This window comes from Pholcus phalangioides, unplaced genomic scaffold, assembly GCF_987345545.1.
Source record: "Pholcus phalangioides strain wild (caught in Gottingen) unplaced genomic scaffold, Ppha-v1.0 ptg000004l_1, whole genome shotgun sequence".
In the NCBI taxonomy this organism is placed as follows: domain Eukaryota; kingdom Metazoa; phylum Arthropoda; class Arachnida; order Araneae; family Pholcidae; genus Pholcus; species Pholcus phalangioides.
Window position 1 is genome coordinate 35,918,393 of NW_028301597.1, and position 22,862 is coordinate 35,941,254.

A 22,862-nucleotide genomic window follows, 5' to 3' on the forward strand; every position below is an offset into this window, starting at 1 on the left:
AAAAAAAAGCAATGAACCATTCCATGTCAGTGGGTGACCAAAAGAGTGAACCAGAGCGTGCACAAGCATGCGAGTGACCGAAACGGTGTGCCAGCATGTGAATGACTAAAAGGGGTGACTTAGAGAATGTGTGAGCATGGCAGTGACGAAAATAGTGACTTAGAGACACGGGTGTACCTGAAGGAGTGGAGGGACGCCAAGCGAGTTCTAGCACAGGGTGTCAGGGTGGTGAATTTTAGGAAAGAGTAATCAAGAAAATTAGACTAGAACGAGAAAAGGGCAGCAAAATTCGTGTAGTCCTCAGGCAGCAAAACCCATAAATGCGCCTCTGCTCAGGAATTTCGCTCTGTGTGGTGTTAGTAAAAAAAGAATGCTGCCCGATAGAACAATTTTACGACTCTCTACAACAACGGTTCTCAACTGATGCTCTGCGGAGCACTTGGAGCTCACGAACACTCCATGCAAACAAAACAAATCAATAAATTTGATGAATAAGTAAATAAATAAATAAAACGAACCTATACGGTGCTCCGTCACACAAATTATCTACAGTAAACCCTCAGTTTACGAACGCAATCGTTCCAAAAGTCCGTTCGTAAACAGAAATAATTTTTTTCTTTTAGAATCAATGTAAATATAATCAATCTGTTCCTGGCACTCCGAAGAGTTTTAGTCAGAACTTTTATACTATGTGTGCTATTCTTGTGCATAATCATTATGCTTATCATCAAACCAACGCTCACTTTTTAGTGAGCGTTGATTCCAAAGTGATTAGATGCAAACGTAATGAAAACGATGAAAAAAAAGCAGTCTCTTTTGTGAATATTAATCACCTGTAATCTGTGTCAAAGCTCTCAGAATCTCCGCTTGCAACACTGTCTGGCTATAAAATATTACTCCAAGCCCAACTGAGGGTTTCGTAAGACACTTGCTGCCAAACTTTGTAAACAAAAACTATGCGATTGTAGGTTGATAGAACAATTTTTCCGGGAGTTATTGACTTAGTTCTGACTGTTAGATATTATTGCAAAACAACTTTGAAAAAAAGTTCTTCTCGTCAGAGCTTCATAAAGTTTGAAATGACCCGCTGATTCCCGTAGGCTGGATGAGAGGATCCGTATTTGGTGGTAGGAATATAATTCTGATGAAATAAGGAAGTTGGCTTTCTGTGGTTTTTCCAACTACGAGGCGTGAATGCGAGACGATCTTCCGTTAAAAAGTCTCGCCACAGAGAGCAACAGGCCTACAACGGTCAATCTTCAATCATGACACTTCACTCATATTTCGAAAAATAGGCAGCAGATGGCAGCACTATAACAAGCATTACACAGAAACAAGCTTCACAACATGGACACGCACAATCCAACATGTACTAATTCGTTGGAAGTTCCGCAGAGGAATGTGGACGATGTGCATGTGTAGTTAAGTAATAGTGGTAGTAGTCTTTTCTTTCTATCTAACTGTATTGTATGTGTATGGGGGGGGGGGGTGAAGCACTTTGCCCTCCCTTCTCGGGGTTACCGTATTGATACCTTTTTATGGCTTATATTTAGAAAATAAGACATTTTTATATACATAAGAAAAAGTCAAGACTGCAAAATTAAAAAAAAAATACTGGAACGTAATGAGAAATACGGATCATATGGTCACCCTGGTCTTGACGTGTACTATCAACCCTCTCATTCAAGTGGTAGAGTTCTGATAAACCTTATAGATATAATAAATACATATCTTTTTTTGGAACTAGGAGACAAACGATACAAGTAGATAAAATATACAGATTAGATTTCAAAACAATTTATTAAAACTTTTGTGTGAACTTTAATGAACCAAATCTGGAACGCAACTGACAAATTTAAGTTAGCTTTTCCATTTTAATGTACATAAAAAAAAGACCGTATTTTTTTACTGCGCTCATTTTTGTTTGAATAAGGCATTTAGGCACAGTGTATTATAACGGATTTTGTCGTTTTATAAGGAAGCCCGGAACTTTTCAATCGCTTCACGATTGCTATAATACTTGAAGTCTACGAAATGCTTATACTCCTGAATGAGCAATTTGACTGAGGTTGCGGCATTCTTGTATGAACGTTTTGAAGAAATGCGCTTCTACCGTATCACTCTCAATAGACAAGAACTCGAGCTTAGGACTCGGATTTCCGTCTAACAGAATCTTGAGCACGCTGGTGACATCGCATTTCCATCCTCCGAGCTGGAGTCCCTGCAACGTGAGCTTCCATTTCTCCACCGCCTGTTCCAGAGCCTTCAGGTGCTTACCCGGATCTTTGATGTCGATCTGGAGGTTGAAGACACTGACTTTGTCTGACGGGATTTTGGAGACGTCGCTGAATATCAAATCTTTATTAGTGTCTAGTTGTAAATACTCCAAATTTGTCGACTTCTTCAGTAAACTGTACACGTCCAGTCCATGGAAATTGCTTTCGATGGCTCTGAAGATTGTTAGGTCTTTGAATCCAGAGAAATCGTTCTTGCCAGTGGTGATAACATCGCAATTAGAAAATTCCAGCTCTCGTAGTCGAGGGCATCCTCTCTCAAGTTTATATATTGGTAACCGAATGTCGACTGAAATAAATATGGAATTCATGTTCATGAAACTAAATACTTCCAGTGAAGGGCATTTGCCGGCGATTTCTGTAATCAACTGTTCCGATTCCCTCGGGTGGCAATAACTCAAGTCTAGATGCTTCACTTTCGGTCCGCAGACTCTCAGGATCGGGTCGAGTTCATGAAGACTTATGTTCCGGCGTTCATCGTCGGTGTACACTTGTTTAATCCCCAAACTTTCCAGATTCGGGCAGCATTTGGCCACGATCATCATCGAATTCCTATTGATGATGTTATGAGCCATGTTAAGAGCTTTCAGTTCTCTGATACTTGGGAGCACGGCCGACAGATCTCGGGGTTCACGATGATAACCTGGTATTTTAAGACTGTGAGCAGGGTAGAGTAATCCTCTCTTGGAGAAGAGCAGAATGTTGTCCCACACTTCTACGTCGATGTTTTTCCAAAGCGAAGGTGCTGAAGACAGCTTGTCCCAAAGTTGACATACCGGCGCGACGTTTTCCACAAACATCAAATGCCCCTCAGACTCTACGTAATGCGAAAAAATATAAACCAGCAACTCTGGAGGCAAATCTTGAATCGTCTTCATAGTCGTCAAACACGGAATTTCCACAGCAATTCTCACTCTCGGAACGAACGCTGCATATTGTTGTTGTTTTCATACCAGAACAGTTAAAGGGCATAAGAATCAATGGAAAAGAGGTACTATTTTTGACATGTTACAGTTCCTTCTGCTTCAAATAAATCGACAGATAATCATCTCGCGAATCGACCGTAACCATACGTCCCGTAATTTCACTTTAGTTATTTATTTTTTCAAAGGAAGTGACTTGAATGCATTACTTTCATTTAAAGCGTTGACGTGCAAAGGATAAGCATCACTTACAGATATAACCACACTCAAGAAAAGGTTACTTAGCTAAATAAAATACTTACAGAGACCTCAAAATTATTTCTTAATATTATATACTATAACTAACATTTGATAGTAACTTATTCATACTCATTTGTCGGCAGAAACCAATTTTAAGCAGTTTCACAGTTAAAAGCAAACATAAAAAAAACTGTAAGTTCAAATCGACGTTGCGGAGGCTAATTTTTGTTTTTAATTCTAGTAATACGGGGCTGCAGTTTTGGTAATGCTCTTCAGAGAGGATATGGGTTTGAACAGTTATACAAGTTGTGCAATGATGAAGCAAAAAGCGGTGTATAAACGTTCCGGTGATTTTTTTTTAATCACTTTTTCTTATAAGGGCGAGATATCTCGTACCAGAGCAGATGGAAAATATCCATCAGAGTGCTCTCCCTCTCTCACTGATCAACGTGACTTCAACCAATGAATAGAAGTGGATTTTTTTTCTTTTCGTCTTCTTCGCTCTCTTTTATAGCTTTAGCGATGTGCATTGCGCAAATCTGAAGTGCGAGGATTAGGGACGAGAATTTTTTTCTGACTGTAAAAGGGCTGAAAAACTTCATCGGCGGTCATGTATCAGTAAAAAAAGAAAACTACACTAACCGAATAATATAAGCATTTTGATTGGTGCTGAGGCCTTTCCTGCATATTTATCACTACGTAGTAAGTAATAACAAATTCGGTGACCAACGGACCCCCGGTATTAAAGTACCAAGTTATATACAAGTGCCCACAAAGTTATTAAAGATTTCATTTATTATAATTTTCCATCAATTCGTTTTTCAATGTTCTCATGTATCTTTTTTATATGGCGACGTTCTTCCCCAAAAATATAGAATGGCGCTTAAGGGTTTTCAATAAATGTTTTTATATAAATACAACGCCGCAAGAGGCAAACTGCCCAACGAGGTGGCTGAGAAAAAGATGACCATAAAAATATGGTCATATATTTCAAAAATATAGCAACCCAATTAAAAATGCAATTAACAAAAATTGTTAACAATATATACATATGATAAAATATTATACAACGCCCATAAAGAATACTTATGGTTGTCTTATTCTAAGTATGGATAGCTTCTCGATTTACCCCAACATGTTTATCGTATTTCTTTTTAAACGTGTCAATTGTGTTACAATTTACTACCTCCGGGGGTAAGCTATTCCATTTATTAACAACCCCATTAGAAAAAAATTCCCTGCTACACCATAACCTTGCATTGTCCCTCACCAATCGATACTGGTGTCCCCTTGTAAAAGCAGTCGATTGGCGGTGTACCTATCCATCATGGTCCATCATGGTGTTCATAGTCCATCCTATCCATCCCATTGAAAATTTTTAACACTTCGATCATATCTCCTCGACACCTGCGTTCATCCAATGTAAACATATTCAAAAAATGAAGTCTCTCTTCATAACTCAAGTTTCGTGTGCCAATAAGGACACGCGTAGCTCTTCTCTGCACCCCTTGAACCAAGTCTATGTCCCTCTGCAGGTATGGTCTCCAATACCTTACAGCATACTCCAGTCCAGGACGAACTAAGCCTCGAAAAAGCGGAAGAATGACTTTAGGAGAAGGCGAAGAGACCTTTTTGAAAATGAGACCAAGCATTCTATTCGTTTTTTTGACCACCGCTGAACAATGTTCAGAAAACCTAAGCCGCTCGTCAATGAGAATTCCCAAATCGGTGACCCTAGTTGCATCCGGGATTTTGACTCGAAATCCAACTCACTGACGCACGTGTTAAACGCACGTCCTATATCATTTCGTAATGACATATTTTGAACTTGGTTTGCGGGTCGGTTCTCGGAAAAGCCAGATTGGCCCACAGGCCGCGTACACTAATTTTGTGCAATATGTGTGTGTGTGTGTGTGAAGAACTCTAAGTCCGGGATTACACTATAAAAGTTTTATAAAAGTGCTTGTATAAAATTTGAAAAATACAACGAATAACCTGATCGGTTACATTCGAGCTAATGCAACCGATCAGTTTATTGGTTGTATTTTTCAAGTTTTATAAAAGCACTTTTACAAAACTTTTACAGTGTAATCCCGGCCCTAAACAAAAATACTTCCATTATAAACAGAATTCTCTATGCACTGTACAACAGGGCCCGTTTCTCTCAAGTTGGAACGCTGTACAACTCATGAATTTATCGTGCCCTTAGCGTTCTTGAAATGTTGTTAAGGAGCATTGTTATGTAAAAGCTATGTATTGATGTTACGATCAATGTTGATAGAGTCCACGTGTTTCACTGAATGGCTAGACATAAATAGGGGGAGGGGGGAAAGTCCATCATAAATCCATCTGAAAAACTTCATGAAATGAGCTTTTACATCATACAAACAATTCTCGGTAACAAATTAAACTGTTAGAGTTTAATAGCAGGGTGGATACTATCGACCGCCCTATAATCACACACATTGTGAAGAACTGATATGCAAAAGTGTTTACCGTTTTGGGGTCGGACGAATATTAAGGGAGTTATAACGTTTTGAAATTTTGTGACGTGTCTGTTCTATAACGGTCAGTTGCGCACCAAACACGAAACGAAAAAAAAAAAAAATTCCCCATGCAGCGGGTTGCTGCCAATTGAAAATGTACTGAAATACAGTCAAACCTCGTTTGTGCGTTACCCGTGTAACACGTCACTCCGCTTACCGGGTCACTTTTTGGAAATACCAATTGCCATCTATGGGGTTCTAATGTTATTAAGCTCCTGATAATAGGTCAACCACTCCGCTTAATGCATCACTTTTTGAAAAAGCACCCTTTAGAAAATTACCATTCAAATCGGAAACTCTTCGTACAATATACACGATAAGTTCAACGTTCACTCTTATCACGTCAAAAATCTACCAAGCATTTCAAGCAGAAGCCTCTGAAGCCTCCATTTTCTCTCCCCCCCCCCCACCTCCACTTTCACTGCAGGCATGTTGACAGATTCTTTTAACATTAGGCTCTTATTCGGGAATAATTCAGCGGGAATTTTTGTTTTCTTGGAAAGTTGCAGTACTTGGTCAACTAAAAAAGTGTCTATGGCAGAAAATTCGTAGGGGATTTGTTTTTGTTTGGTCTTGTTTTTGTTTTTTTCGAGAGATAAAAAAAAGTCAAGCTTAAGCCACTCAATATTTTTGTCGGCTTTTTGACGTTTTAAACATATCTTAGCTGGACGATTGTCAGGCATCTGTAACCCTGTGCTCACAATACGGTCAGAATGTTCTCAAAATTTAAAAACAAAAGTTCGTCCACCTTTAAAGGTAAAGCACCGTTATAGTGGAGGAATATGAGAAATCGACCTATTACGGAAATTTGTATCGGGACTGGAAAGCACAGCAGACAACTTCCAATTTCGCTCTTCTTTGCAGAAAAAAAAGGATCGCTTCTTCAACTTCCAATTCCACACAAACAAAACTCACCAGTGATTTTTTTCAGTGAAAAATAAATAATCATTTTTTTCGAACTCATAAGGAATATTTAATTTTCATTTAATAACGTCACAAAAGAACTAAACTCTCATATAAGACGACAAAATACTTTGGTTCTCATAGACATGGGGAAAATTTTTCGAATTTTTAAAAATCGAAAAAAGTAATATTTTGTGCTGTACAAATGTGTAATTATATAGTAAATAAACATTAATTAATGAATAAAAACTCGAATAATCAATTTTCATGACTGAACTCTTTTGAATAACTAAAATTTGTTTTTTTTTTCTGCATGATTGCTTCATGGTCAAGCAAGGTCATGGATTACTCCGTTTAACGAGTCACTCCGCTTACGAATTCATATTTTTGGTCTCCCAAGCGGGACTTATTAACGAGGTTTGACAGCATTCAACCTCGTTAGAAGCCAAGTTCAGTTATTGGCACTTTTTCCTTTTAGTGTAAAGTGATGTTAACCTTGTTATTACGTGTTCTCTTCACCCCACTATATTGGAAAATTTACCACCAGATTTGTAAAGTGTCAGATCTATTTGAAATATTGTTTTTCCAAAATCACAAGTTTTTGCCAAAATGGGGTAATTTTTCCCCTTCACTATTGCGCCAAATTTTTTGAGGGAAAGAGCAAAGAAAAAAAAATGGTTTGTACAGTTTTAGCTTCTTTCTTGATTACTCCCAGGGATATGGCATTTCTATCACCTTAAAAATTCCAAGCTATACGGATGGTGCAGGTTCGGTGAATTTGGCGGGATTCGAAAGTGACGTCATCAATTTTTAATGCGTTAAACTGAAAGCACTTTTCCATATAACTTTTTTTTCACAAGGAATCACGTGTGTTATTATTGAACAGTCGATAGTATCCACCCTGTATATCAGGGTGAAGAAAAAATTCTAAATTTTGAACATCCACGGTTGGTGCAGAATAAAAACGAGCTCTTTTTTTTTCCATCATACAAACAATTCTTGGTAACAAATCAAACGTTAATTAATTTATTTTTAATGCTAAAATTATCGCTGAAAAAACAAACTCACAAGTCAGTAGAATCAAAAAAATCCCGAAAAACCCCAAAAAAATGCTAATAAAATATCCATCAGTTCAAAAATATTCAATAGAAATAACCCCTTCAATCCTATTACCACAACGACCCACCTCTCATTATAAAAGAGTATTAAAAACATAAAAAAAAATTCATAACCCCCCCATCGTCATGAAATATTAGAATATAATTGATGAAACCCACTCTCTCTCTATATATATATATGTATATGATCCAAAAGGAAATTACTTCATTTAAATATGATCCTCTCAATGATAATTCACTCGAAAGCATGTCCTTAAATAACACAGGGGTTAAAAAAAAAAGAAAAAAAAAGAATTACTGAATAATAATCGCGAGAGGTTATATTTCAAAGCACTAAAATGCGAAAGCAATTACAGAGTAAATACGAAATGACGTTTAAAGAGGAGGAAGGGGCTAATTAAACTATCGCATTTAATCAGCCATCGCCCCAAGAGGAAAAATACAGCTCGATATACAGCTAGTTTCCATTCAGAAATTGCTCTCAATTCTAAACTTTCCAAATTTCACGTAAATCACTCGATTTCGCTTTTAAAAAGGAATATAATCTTTCACTTTAAGAATTTGTTACTCTCAAATTGCTACGAAATCCCCCATGGAATGAAAGAATATAACTTTTTGGTTGATAGTTTTTCTCCCACAATAAATAGTTTATAAATTGTGTTTATAAGAGAGATATTTATTTTCATTCCTACTCAAAAACGGGGAGAAAATTGTATTTATATAGTATAACGTGTAATTTGTTTCTCTTGGAGGTTGATTCATATTGATTGTTTTTCTTTATGGTTGTTGGATTTTTTTCCCATTAGTTGTGATTACTAGGGCTGGGAATCGATTAAAATCTTTAACTGGATAATCAAACATTTTTAATCGATTAATAGACCGATTAATCGAATATTTTTCGTAAGTATATAATATTAATTGATGCTATAAAAATACAATTTATTCATTTCACGCACCTATTCGCTAGATGTAAACAAGTATAGGAATAGACTAAGAAATTAAGGCTGCCACTTGAAGCAATTTAATACTTGTGTATACTGTGAATACATTTTGTGTTAAAACCTGGAATTTCTTCATTTGGAGCTTGTGGGTTTTTTTTTTTTAAATAAATTATTTTAGGTTAGTCACTGTGATTTCGAAACTACTTTTGATCATAGTGTTTTCCTTCAAACTCCTCCCAAACAGTACTTGTGAGCAGAGGAACTGATACTTCCTAGATTACGAACAACTAACTTTGACTAACTTTTTCTACGAACTTTGTTCATAAAGACAATAAATTTTGGCATTGCCTTCCAAAATCCTATAAAACTCAATTTAAATTGGAATTATTACAATTTTTCATTGAATGGACTTTATTTCCCAATCCCGAAATATTTCATCGAAATATTAATTCAAATGTTTTTAAATATGACCACTTATGAAAATGTTATACATACATTGGTACAATAATTTATAACATTTAATCGATTTCTTTAAATAAATCAAGTCAAATTACTAATTTTTCACTCAAAATTTAATCGAACTCTAATCGGATTGTTCGTCTATTAATTCAAATAGAACTTTTAACTGCTATTAATAATAGATCGATTAAGCGACCCGATTAATCGATTAATCGGACCAACCCTATTGATTACTATACTGTTTTTATTTCTATGTCTTGTATAAAGCTGTGGAATTTTGTTAGATGGAAAATATAAATAATTCAAATTAAAAAATCTTACATTTAAAAGTATATAATAAAAAATGATGTTTGGTGATTTCGAATGATTTTCGGGGGTGAGGGCTACCCTAGATAGAAGGTTACATGGTCTACAAATATCCAATTTTATTCTCAAAAATTATATCATCTTTGATTGGTAATTTTAAAATTACCAATATAACAAGATCGAATCAGACATCAGGGCCGAATTAGCGCATGGGGCCCATCCAAGCTCTACCTGCGGGGTGGCTGGAGGGTGGTAACTCAAGTAAATAACGTCTCATGATAATGATATGATATAATTTTTGAAAATAAAATTGGATATTTGTAGACAGCAGGTACTCTCTAGCTAAGGTAACCCCCCCCCCCCCCCGCGCCGAACGTTACCACTTTGCCCTTTGTCCCCATAGTGCTGTATCTGTACACGTAAATTCAAAAGATAACGACGGAGTACTTTACACATGTTTTCGTTATTAGTATACCAGGTGTCCTGTAAGTATTAACTTGGTCTCTATCTCATCAACAAATTTAAAATATGTTCAAAAAAATCACCCCGTATACCAGTTTTGAGAGTGAAAATACTGTGTGTCACAAAATAGAGAGTCTGAATTTTTAATGGACGCCCTGTCGTGAAAAAATCCAAACGGAAAAGTTGTTGCCCTGTATCTCCTGAGGCCAACAAAAAAAAAAGTTCCGCGTTTCTAAAAGCAATATTCGCTGCGATATTTGAATTCAAACAACCGGAGAAAAGTTGGAAAAAAAACAACATAAACGAGGGAAAGAAGTCCGTTAGTTTGTGCTGCTCTTTCCCAACAGTGTGTCCGTTTACAAAAAGTTGTTTTTTTTAATATTTTGATAGCTGTGCAATCCCTCGCAACACGAAGTACGTATCTGAGTTCTACACGTTATTTGAATGAATACTTTTCCTAATTGGAAGTATGCCTATAGGATCAATGGTTCACCATAAAAAGCAGAAAGGAGAATTATAAAATCACCCTGGATATACACTATACAGCAGGGGTTCTCAAACTCTGCGACGTGGAGCGGTGACCATTGAAAGGTTTTTCGAAAATATTCTCTGTTAAACAGCTCTGCGGAGCCGTCGGAGCAGCATTCGGTATGGGAAAGGGCCACCGCGCCAGCGAAAATGTTTGAGAAACCCTGCTATACAGGATTCGTAGATAACACCTCGCTCGGCAAATTACTGGTGAACCGTTGATCCTGTAGAAGCATACTTCGAATTAGAAACATTGAAAAAGCAACCTCTTCTCAATCTGAAACTTTGCTGCAAAATGTGCTGAAGATGAACCAGTGCCTAAGAGTCTCCTGGAACTTATGGAAGGTAATAATTCAATTTTAATCGATGAACACTGACATAGCTATCTCGTTTTCAGGACTGAAGCTTTAATAAGTCTACTCGAATACGCCATGTTGTTATTCATACATATATATTACCAGTTTCCATCTATTACTCTCAATGTCACCAAAAAAGGCTTTCACTAAATTTTCATACCATTTCCCATGCTTTTAAATCGCGCTTGAAATGAAATCTGTGAATTTTTTTTCTAATTGTGGGGGGGGGGGGGGAGGAGTTGCGGAATAAATTTCTTCCGGTGTGGGGGAAAAAAAGGAACTTTTATTTTAATAATTGGTACTTTTAGTCGGTATCCCTTTAGGATTCGATTACACATCAGAGTTGATTGACGCTTGGTGAGCGAAAATTTATAAATTTGTGAACTAGCTTACCTATCAAGTTATATAAAGGGTTGTGTGTTGTTGTTGTTTCTAACAGCTGGCTGATACGAAGATATATTTGGAAACAGAGAAAATTTTTTCAACTGCCCCTGCGGGGAATCGAACCCGCGTCCTTTCACTCGTCAGCAAATGTGAGCTTTGGCCTGAATTGTCCCCGACCGTCCATGTACGGTCCCAGGGGATGATTGTGATTGATGATTGACAGTGCACACGAGCTCCAAGGAAAGATTGAGCTATTCGTTACCTCTGTAGTCTAGTGCGTTCACCCCGAAACTGAAAGGACGTGGGTTCGATTCCCCGCAAGGGCAGTTGAAAAAATTTTCTATCTTGCCAAATATATCTTCGCATCAGCCAGCTGTTAAAAACTGTGCGGAGAGTCATCCTTCTATCAAGTTATGCTGCCGAACCCCTGCTTTAGAAGTCATTGAAGAAAAGAAAGAAAATACCTTTATATGTTATTATAATCAATTTCTGTTAATTTCAATGCTTTTCGAAGGCTCTGAACTTAAAATTTCAGAAATTCATTGTGACCCACCTTTTAAGCCATGTGGCCCGGGGAGTTATCTGATGTGTTCTGCCCCCCCCCCCCAAACCTGATTTTGTAAAAATGAACTAAGCGGCATATTAGCAAATCGCTTAGGTGACCATGGCACAATTCCAGAGCATTTAGGCGGCCCGTGGCACATTTTCAGATCACTGAAGTAGGCCCGTGGCATATTTTTCAGATCACACAAGTAGACCCGTGGCACATTCACTGATCACTTAAGTGACCCGCGACACAGTTCCAGAACACTTAAGATATCCGTGACACACATAGAAATCCCTTGAGTGGCAGTTGACACAGTTTTAGAGCACTTAAGCGACTCTCAGTATGGCTCTACATCACTCAAGTTACCACCGGCACATTCCCAGATTATTTAAGCGATCCGCGGCATAATTACGGATCACTTGAATGATGCGTAGCACAGTTCAGAGTACTTAAGCGACCCAAACGCATTTCTGGATCACTAAAGTGGCTCTCTAGGGGACTTATCAATAGGGAGATTGTTAGTTCATGTGCCCGCAAACTGCCACTTTATTGATTTGAAATCCTGTCGCATGCCATCTAAATAAGTCCACCAATATCTAAACCTAAAATATCTTAATCAAAGTCCATCCAATACTCGATCATTCTGATAAAAATCCCTTTAAAAGCCGGTATTACACGATAAAAGTTTGATAAAAGATCTTTTACAAAACTTTGAAAAGACAACCAGTAAGCCTATTGTTGCCTTCGAGCGCATGTAACCGAGATACACTTACTGGTTGCATTTCTCAAGTTTTATCAAAATGCTCTTATAAAACTTTTATAGTGTAAACCCGGCCGTATAGATAGTAAACTGACATGGAAGCATATAGCCTTTCTAAAAAATTATAAGACCGGAATTACATTAAAAGTTTGATAAAAGTTACATTATAAAAGTTGTTTTACGTGTATGCCTCTAGGGGCGGGACACAAGACATTTATGAAATATTATAAAAGTTGAGATATGCAACCAATAAGCGTATTCGTAATCAATACGTTTACCAGTTGTTGTTTTTTCGAGTTTTACAAAAGATCTTTTATCATTCTTTTATAGTGTGATACCAGCATAATTACTGGTTAATTAAGTTAATTTGTACTCATATGAAATGGCTGTTCTACACATTCAAGCAAGTAAAATGACAGTAGAAGCACTGCGGTAATCTAATACAGTGAAACCTCGATGTAACAATACTCCACGGATCCAGAAAAAAATACCGTTGTAGAAAGGTTATCGTTATGTCGAGAACTAACCTTATCATCTTGCGCCACCGAATGTATGCTGTTTTTACCCATTGAATTGTTAAAGTTCGTTTGCCCCTGTATAGAGGTTTACTGCATTACACGCGATTGATTGTGTACTACAAAGAAAGTAGCTTTACGGCAACTTCATTGACTCGAGGGGGGGGGGCACATTGTGCGAAATACTGATGTTAATAGAAGAGAAAAAAAACCTGTGAGAATTTTAAAAATACTATGAGACCTCGATTTAACGTCACTCTGCATACCAAGGAAAAATACCGTTGTAGAGAGTATATAATTATATCGAAAGAAAATGCATTATTATCAGTCCCAACCAAATCCACACTGTTGACATGTCTTCTGAATTCAGAAGAGTACCACCATAAAATGCATTTATAAGCATTTATTCGCAACAAAAAGTTATATTATTGATTAATAAAATACAGTTAGTAGCTCTACACTACACTGTAAAGTGGTTTACTGCACAGTACTTTTGTGCACTACGCAGAAAGTAGCTTTATGGCAACTTCAATAATACTTTCGGCGGGTAGATAGTGCAAAATACTGATGTTATTGAACACTCTAGAAAAAACAAACACCGATGAGAAATTAAATATATATTGTGGGTGATTTTGAGTGAAATGTAAATAATATCGTTGTAGTGGTTTCGAAATATATCGTAAAAAATTATCGTTATAAAGCGGGATTATCGTAGTAAAGGATATCGTTGTATCGAGAGGAATTTAACATTAGACAATAGGCGATCCCAAACAAGATTTGAAAAAATATCGTTGTAGAGTGATTTATCGTTATATCGAGTATCGTTGTAGTGAGTACATACTGTATGTCAAGGGCGATTTTGACCGAGTATAACGTATGGTTATAGCGGTTTCAAAATTTCTTAAAAACATATAGGGATAGAGCAGCTTTCCTCAACCTATGGTCCGCGGAGAAGAGGTGGTCCGTGAGGGTGAGCCTGGTGGTCCACAGTCATATTGAACATTAAATAATGATTTAATGAAAATTATTCTATTGTATGCAAATAATGTTAATGGTACTCACGCATATTTTCGAATAATAAATTAAGCCTGCATTCCGTAAATCAGCGGTCCGTAGAATCATTTCAGAAATTTTAATGGTCCTTGGGTTCAGGAAGGGTGAGGAAGGCTGCGATAAAGAGATTTATCGTAGTAAAGGATTCCGTTGGAATTCAACACTAGACTAGGCAATTCCCAACAAGGGGCGCGGTAGCCCGGTCGATAAGATGCTCACCTAAAGTACCAAAGGATGTTTAGAGGTGTCGCGAGTTCGATACCCGGTTTGTCCTTGTCAGAAAACTTTCTTGACACAGGGGTACAACAAAAAACGGCGACTTGACCGCAGCAAAAAATTGCTACCGCATCGAGGGGTTAGCGCACCAAGCTCTCGATGAGTATAAAAAAACAAGCCTGCCGTTCGGAATCGGCGATAAATTGTAGGTCCCGGTCTAATTAGCTCTCGTGTGCAGAAAATGACCGTGGTGCGACAAAAATGATCAAATGAGCAATTCCCAACAATATTTGCAAAATGTCATTACAGAAGGAGTTATCATTACATAGCCTATCGTTGTAGTGAGGTTTCACTGTAATTCTATTAAAAATTCTAACTAAAATTCACTAATTCTAACCAATTATTCTCTAACCTGAAAAAGTTAAGTTTATTAAGTTGTCTAACCAACTTTTCTTACAATGAAAAAAACCATATACACGAGTAACTAAAAATTATTTTTAAAATAGTGAAACCCAAATTCCGTAAATTTAAATTTATTTAAAAATTCATCAAAATAGATCATGAAAATCGATTCGAAAATAAAAAATAATCAGTCATTACACATAACGTAGAAAATTTCAGTCATTTAACTCAAAATATCAATCAGAATTTTCTCTTTTGGCGGCATAAATTTCCGGTTTAAATAGTTACATTAAGAAGACTCGTGAATCCTTATCAAGTCTTTAAAAAGGAAATTAAGTATTTTAAATAGTTAATTTTATACATATTTGCTACAATTAAAACAAGTTTTAAACAACAATTTTGCTGAGTAACAGCAATTTAGTAACAACTACATTTAAATAAGAAATAAAATATTAAACAGAGATTTAATGTGTGAAAAACCTAATTTGTGGAAATGCAATTTTCACACCAGCGTAATTTAATAAGTTATCAATCAACAAAGTAAATAATAATAATAAATTAGAGTATTATCTGCTTGATATATGTTTGAAAATAAATATAACGTGCAAAATCATGTTACGGTGAATATAAAAAGATCCAACTTTTGTATGTTTCGTAATGAACTTAAATATTGAATATAAATTTATTTCACAAAGTATTTAAAAAATTTCGAATCAGTGAATTCCGTATTTCTTTAAAATTAATGCTTTTTTGTTGATTAGTTTCTTGCACGAAATTCCGTTAATGTTATTACGGGAGTTGTGATCTATCGATCCAATCACCGGCTGCGATCCAGAAACTTTACGCGGCATCGACTTGATCCCGTTCCGCGATGTCGGGATTCGAGAAAATCGGACGTGAGGAAATATGGGATGTTACAGAAAGGGGGAAAATAAATTTTTCCCCAGTTGGAAACTTTTATCCGAAATCCAGTGAAAAAAAAAATTCCCCTCAAAAATAAAAATTTCCGTTTATTCGGAATTTTATGCTAATATTTTTCTCCCGAGCTCGTGTTATGTTTATAAACATTCCCAAAGGTATCAACTGCAATTTTTTTTTTTCCTTTGGAGAAATTTTATTGTCCGTGTAGCGTGAAAAAGATTCAAAAAGACGAGGGAAAACGATAAAATTTAAAAGATAAAATAATTAAATATATTCAAGGAGATAAAACTGCTGGAAAAGGTAGAGGGAAAATCTTTTTGTTCGGTAAATTGAGTTAATTTTTCCCTTATTTACGAAAATTGGATTTTATTATTTAGAATGCAAATTTCTCACTGAGTAAGATTATGCTAAAATAGTTTTAAATGCTAGATTAACATTATATATGGAATACTCAATTTAAAATTTAAAAATCTTCCTGCGTTTATGAAAACGTTAAAAATTACAAGCTAATATAAATATGGGAAACAACAATGCAAAATTTTCTAAACATAATTTTCAAACTTATACATATAAATTTCTTTAATTTTGAACATTTAAAAGGAGGATTTTATATTTAAGGAAATATTCAAATAACTAGTTTAATTTCTACTAAGTTTATACTTTAAAATTTAAAAATCTTGAATGTTCTGATGATATTACATAAAAATCTTTTATGATATATGTTTGATTTTCAACTTATTTCTCACGTTAAGGACCGAATACGAATTTACTGGTCGATATTTAAATATTCAGAAGAAAATTTTGAATTAACGTTAAGTGGAATATTCAATTATATTGAGATGTTCTTGTTTTTCGAACTCATAATACTGTAAAAAATTAAGTTTAATGTATTAAAAAATGTAGAAAATATAACGCAAGAGTTTTCAAATATTTTTAAAACTTATTTATTTTTTAGTTTTGAGTATTTAAGAGAATTTTTAATGAAATATTCAAATAATTAGTGTAATTTGTACTAAATTGTATACTTTAAAGTTTTAGAATTCCTGAACGTTACGATGATATATATATATATTTCGCAAAATATTTTAACCTACCAATTTTGTTCTTAGTGTATTCGAGTTTTCGGCCGAATGCAGATTTAATGGTTGATATTTAAATATTCAGAAGAAACTTACGAATTTTCCCGCATTGCTTTGAGAGTGTAAACATAATTTTTTTTCGTACTCAAATAGTTAAGAAAGAAATTTTCGTATGTCTTCTGAAAATGGTTTTAAGTATACAGAGTGGATACTATTGACCGCCCAATGATAAAACACGCGATTCCTTGTGAAAAACTGATATTCAAAAGCGTTTCAGGATTGGACGAATATCAAGGGAGTTATGACGTTTTGAAATTTTGTGTAACATCAGTTTTGTAAAGGTCAGTTGAGTGCCAAACACCCAACGAAAAAAAGAAAAAAATTCCCCCTGCAGCGGGTTGCCGCTAATTGAAAATGAACTGAAATATGCACACACACACACACACACACACACACACAACTCCGTTAGAAGCCAAATTCAGTTATTGGCACTTTTTCCTCTTCGTGTAGAGTGATGTTAACCTTGTTATTACGTGTTACCTTCACCCTACTATAATGGAAAATTTACCACCAGATCTGTGAAATGATATCAATTTGAAATATTGTTTTTCCAAAACCAACACTTTTTTGACAAAATGTGGTAATTTTTTTCCTTCACTATTTCAAATTTTCACAAGTCAAATTTTTTTGAGGGAAAGGGCAAGTGAAAAAAACTGGCTTGCACAGCTTTAGCTTTCTTGATTACTCTCAGGGTTATAGTGTTACTATCTTACCTTTACAACGCCAAGTTATACGTCTTGTGCATGTTCGGTGAATTTGGCAAGATTCGAAAGTGACGTCATTAATTATTAATGCGTTGTAACTCCGTACTTATTAGTCAAATAAAAAAACTGAAAGCACTTTCCCGTATTAGTTTTTCACAGGGAATCACGTGTTATTATTGGAAAGTTGATAGCATCCACCGTGTACATCAATTAATCTTGAAAACCAATTCCGAATTTCGAACATCCACGATTAGTGACAGAATAAGGGTTTACTTTGGCTGCGATATTGTAATTATTCGACAATAAATTTGTTGTTTGTATAAATTCATGTTTGAGACTTTTTTTTTTTGTATTAGTCATTCCAAGTTGAATGCAGAGCATTTAAATGCAGGCATGAAAAGCATTATATAATGATATTGCGATTTGTTATCATAGAATTTTTATATTCATGTTGTAGACCTCAATTCCATCAAATTTAAAACCACTACGGTCCAATCATAACAGACCATAGTAACTTGTAATATCGTCCAAAATAAAAAGTATAATACAAAGCACAGTTGTAATTAGTAAAAAAATAATTGTTATTCATTAGCGTATGAAAAAATTAGACAAGTCTTTACTTTGTATAAATATGTCTCATAATTATTAGAACTCATTCTTAAATAAAACTAATTTGAAATATGTATATAAGTATAATGAGATCCAATACTTTTTGTGAAATCATTTTTTTATTAGTACATATGACATGCAGAGGTCCATGCTTTTTCCTCTTATACAAGTATATTGTGACTGACGAAACTAATATTTTTGTTCCATTCATTCTATAATGCAATTTATCATTAATTACTTTATATACTTCGTTTTGCAAAAAATAAAATTGGTATCATCCTGATTCTTTTTCACGGACTTCATCAAACTTCAGATTATGACAACTTAAACGTAATTCTAACACGCCATGGAAGCTAATAGTAATCATAACGAATAATAAACACAATGAAACATATCGAGATTTTTCATTCGTTAAATAAGGGATTTTACCTCTATTTTCACCAGAATTTCAGAAACCATATTTGTTGAATCGAGGAATTCGTTGAATTAGAGTTCGTTAAATCGGGGTCTGACTATAATTATTGTCAAAAATATGTGGGAAAATTCTATATAGTTAAGTATAAAATTCATAACCAGTTTGCACAGAAAAAAACTACCATTACTTTTTACAATAATGCATTACATAATAAGTAATTGTAAACTATTCCTCGATTCGAGATTTCACAAAGCAAATGATATATTTCCTTATATTTAAGTTATTGGTTCCCCCACTTTGTCTTGGCTGAAATCGATTCCCCGACTGCTGAAAGTCGATTTATAGTATCATTTCCGACAAGTAAATACTATTGATCCGATAGGATGAACTATCAAAAGAAAACATTGCCGCGTATTAAAGAAAAGCCGGACATAGCCAATAAAATCCCGTTGATAATTTTAAAATAGAAAAATCCTGATTTCTTCAACTATAAAATTATGTTTGAGTCTAATAGTGTGATGTTTGTTTCTTCAAACATTGAAATTAAAGCAGTAGGAGTTGTTTCTTAAACATTCATTCCGTTTTATAATCGTTATTAAGCAATCTCCTACCTTTTTACATGGTGAAAACTATGCTCCAGTAGAAATATAATTAAAAATACTATATATATATAACCATTGATTTATTTCAAATTTAGCACACATATTTTTTATTATATACATGCTATTCCATGTTAGTATAAAGTTTTACGTATCTCTAATACTTGATATTTAGCAAATTTAAAAATCAAAATTCTTTATTAACACTTTGCGCGAATGCTAAAATAGCATGACATCGATATTATTGGAAAAAATATTGATTCAAAATAAAGAAAAGAACTATTCAGTTCTCATAATGTAACGAAAAAATCTGAAATTCACTCATAAATACTTAATAACAAAAGAAAAATATTTAACTTTTTTTTAGTTTTAAAATTTAAAGTTAGATTGAGCCAATGAAATCTTTTCACCATTTTATATGAACTGAACCGTGGGTTTTTTATTTTTAATAAATTTTTATTCAATTACATTGATGTCATGCTATTTTATCTCATGTGTGTAAGGTATTAATAACTCATTTTATTTTAAATTCGCAAAATAAATTAAGTATTAAGGATATGTTAAACTTCGCAGTTACATAGGATAGCATATACAATGAAATATATGTGTACCAAATTTTAAATAAATCAACGGCAAAAATAATATTTTTAATCATATTTCAATGAGAACACAGTTTTCACCATGTTAAAAGGTAGAAAAACCCTCAAACTTATAACAAATGTTTACTTTTACTTTTAAAAGTTTTGAAATCCCAATGTTTTCTTTGGAATCCACGCTACATTATTTGATGTAGATTCAGTCAATTACCACTCAAAAACCAGAAAAATATTATTGTATTTTGTAGCACAAAATTGGATTTGTATTTTCCATTAAAATATTACGCATATCTAAAATATATTTGGTACCATAAGAAGGAGTACATAATTACCATAATGCGTTCAAATATTTATGGAAAACTAGCAACAACTTTAAAACTCTGCGAAAGTTGTGATGAGTATTTATCCATTGAAGCATTGAATTTCTTGCAGGAGTTTGTCATCAATAATACAGTATAATTCAAAGTATTCTCCAGTGTTGTGTGACCTTATAGATTGTCTAACTGCATGTCAAGACATTTTATCAGGTCACTGATCGCTTCTTTTTTTACTATATTGTTAGCTATATCAATGATCTTTAATCGCTGGTTCCCGGCCCGGCGTCAGTCCGTGGAGAGTTCCTGCCGACCCACGAAACATTTCGTCCAATTCATGAAGCAGCTGCATAATTTGACATTTAACAAATGAAATACTGTATTTATATTGGTATATTGGTTTTCATTTGTGTTGGCCATCAGCATGTCCTGTGGATTAATTATTTATACTATTTCAGCCGGTCTATCAAACTGTTCAAAATTTTTTTACCAGTCTACAGCTGTAAAAATGTTGAAGAACACTGGGCTATGTTATCATATTTTTTACCGTTCGAGTAAAAATTTCATTTGTTTTCAATATATATTTGCAGTAAAATTTACTGCTGCTATCATTGCGCATGTTTGCTTTCGTAAATTATTCGATTTTCTTTTCAGATACTTTCGTTTTTCCAACATAAAAATAGCTTTCATATTTTAATTTCGGACATTTCTATGCATTAGTTTCAAATTGGTATTTCCTAGAGTAACTCTGAGCTTGAAATTCTACATGAAAGGAAAGATTTTATACAAATTTCTTTAAAAAAATGAAAGGTAATCCAAATTATATTTCATTTTATTTATATTTGATGCATTTAGGCACTTGAAATACGTTTATTGGACGTAAATGATTAGTTTTTACTATGTTACAAAGAAACATAAAATGATTTTAAGGTATGTATATTATAAAAGTATTCTATATTTTCTATATAAATAAAATTCTCCATTTTTTATGTCAAGAGAAGTCTTTATTTTTATGTGAATAGAATTATAATAAATTTTAGTGACTTCTAAGGCAATAAAAACGAAACGAACTGATCGTTGCGGGAAACGATTTATTATTATTGGTCTAGAAGAAAATCCAATAAGGATTTAAAAACTTAAAATAAATTTTTTAAGTTTTTAAGTTTTTTAAGTTAGAACTTCGTATGTTCTAACTTAGTTAACCTTCTATGGTCCCGTGTATATTTGAATATACATGGCAAATACATGGTCAAAAAATCCATTGTACCTATTTTTTTACCAAACTTTTTTGTTATTTTAGAAAGTACATCTTTTATGCTTTTATGTGCCATTTCATACAAAACAAAGGTATATAAGTAAAAATAATTTTTTTACGTAGAAAGAGTTGATTCCTTGTGGTGTTTCAAAGCTGCTGAAATTTTACTTGTTTAGAGATATATAAAATCGCATGAAATATTGGGGGGGATTGGAAATAAAGTTCTCTCAAGGTAAAACTATTCCCTCCATTTACTAAGCAAGATTTTATCTATTTATAGGTAACATTAAAATCAAGCCAAACTGTATATTTTACCCTTAATTAACCATTTTAGCTAATTAAAAATCCACTTTGATTAATTAACCCCCCTAAGAGGCAGAGTAGAAATCACTAAACCCCATATAAAATGCCATATCGTTTTTAAAGAATTAGGCTTTCTTCCGATGTTTAGCAGGTGCAAACAAATGGGATGTAGGGAGAAGTGTTCCATTGAGAAATCATTTTTACAAAATATCTGGGCTTGTCAACTCTAAAAATGAGGGGGCTTTTAAGGAAGCGAGATAACTCGTCAATGCCTCTTAAAGAGTTAAATTCCTGTGTTGATTTATTATTTAAACTAAAAATATGCTAACAGCACCAATTTACATCCGTTGTTGTGAAAAAAAAAGTTTTGACACGTTTTTATGAAGGTGAACCATAAAGGGTTAAGGAAAATATGGACGTTGAAAATTTATTCGAATTTAAGATTTATTTAAACTCAGCATTTTTGTCTTATCGAATTTGAAAAATCTCACAAAAAGACGTACTTAACGATTTTTCTTCTAAGATAGCCATCATTTATGGACGAAATATACGAAACTGGGTAGAATCACTTGATGGAACTTATAAGAGAACTTACACCTATGTTATAATGAAATTTTCTCGGTTCATGAAATCAAATCGGATATTCTCTTACCTGCGTGACGATCTATCAAACGAGTCATAACAGTTGAATTTCCTGGAATCATCTGGATCTTTTCCTCTCTAAGCAATCCATTTCCGCATCCAGCAAGTATGCATCGAGTTCCGTAGAAAGCTCCAAGAATCAAAAGGGGTAGGTAGGTGGGTTTGAGGGGTCCCAATCTTCGAGACCCAAACAAAAGTGCCAAGAAGAACGAGTAAACTTAGTTGCCAACACTATCTTACACAGTGCCATTATCTCGAGAGAGAAAAAAAACCCTAAAAGCTAAGCGCAGATGCAGTTTCATAAGATGCACGAATTCAAAGCGAGAGAGAGAGAGCAAAGTTCGTAGTGTAGTAGAAGAGTATAAGAGAGATTTTCGTTTCTCTCGATGGGCTTCTCTCTCTCTCTCCCTAA

The 22,862-nt window shown here is 34.4% G+C and overlaps 1 protein-coding gene across 4 annotated transcripts in view; it reads right to left on the minus strand.

Annotated features, from left to right (window-relative positions):
* TfAP-2 (transcription factor AP-2) overlaps positions 1 to 22,862 on the minus strand; it is a 133,333-nt gene that overhangs the window by 109,380 nt on the left and 1,091 nt on the right. The window lies entirely within an intron of this gene.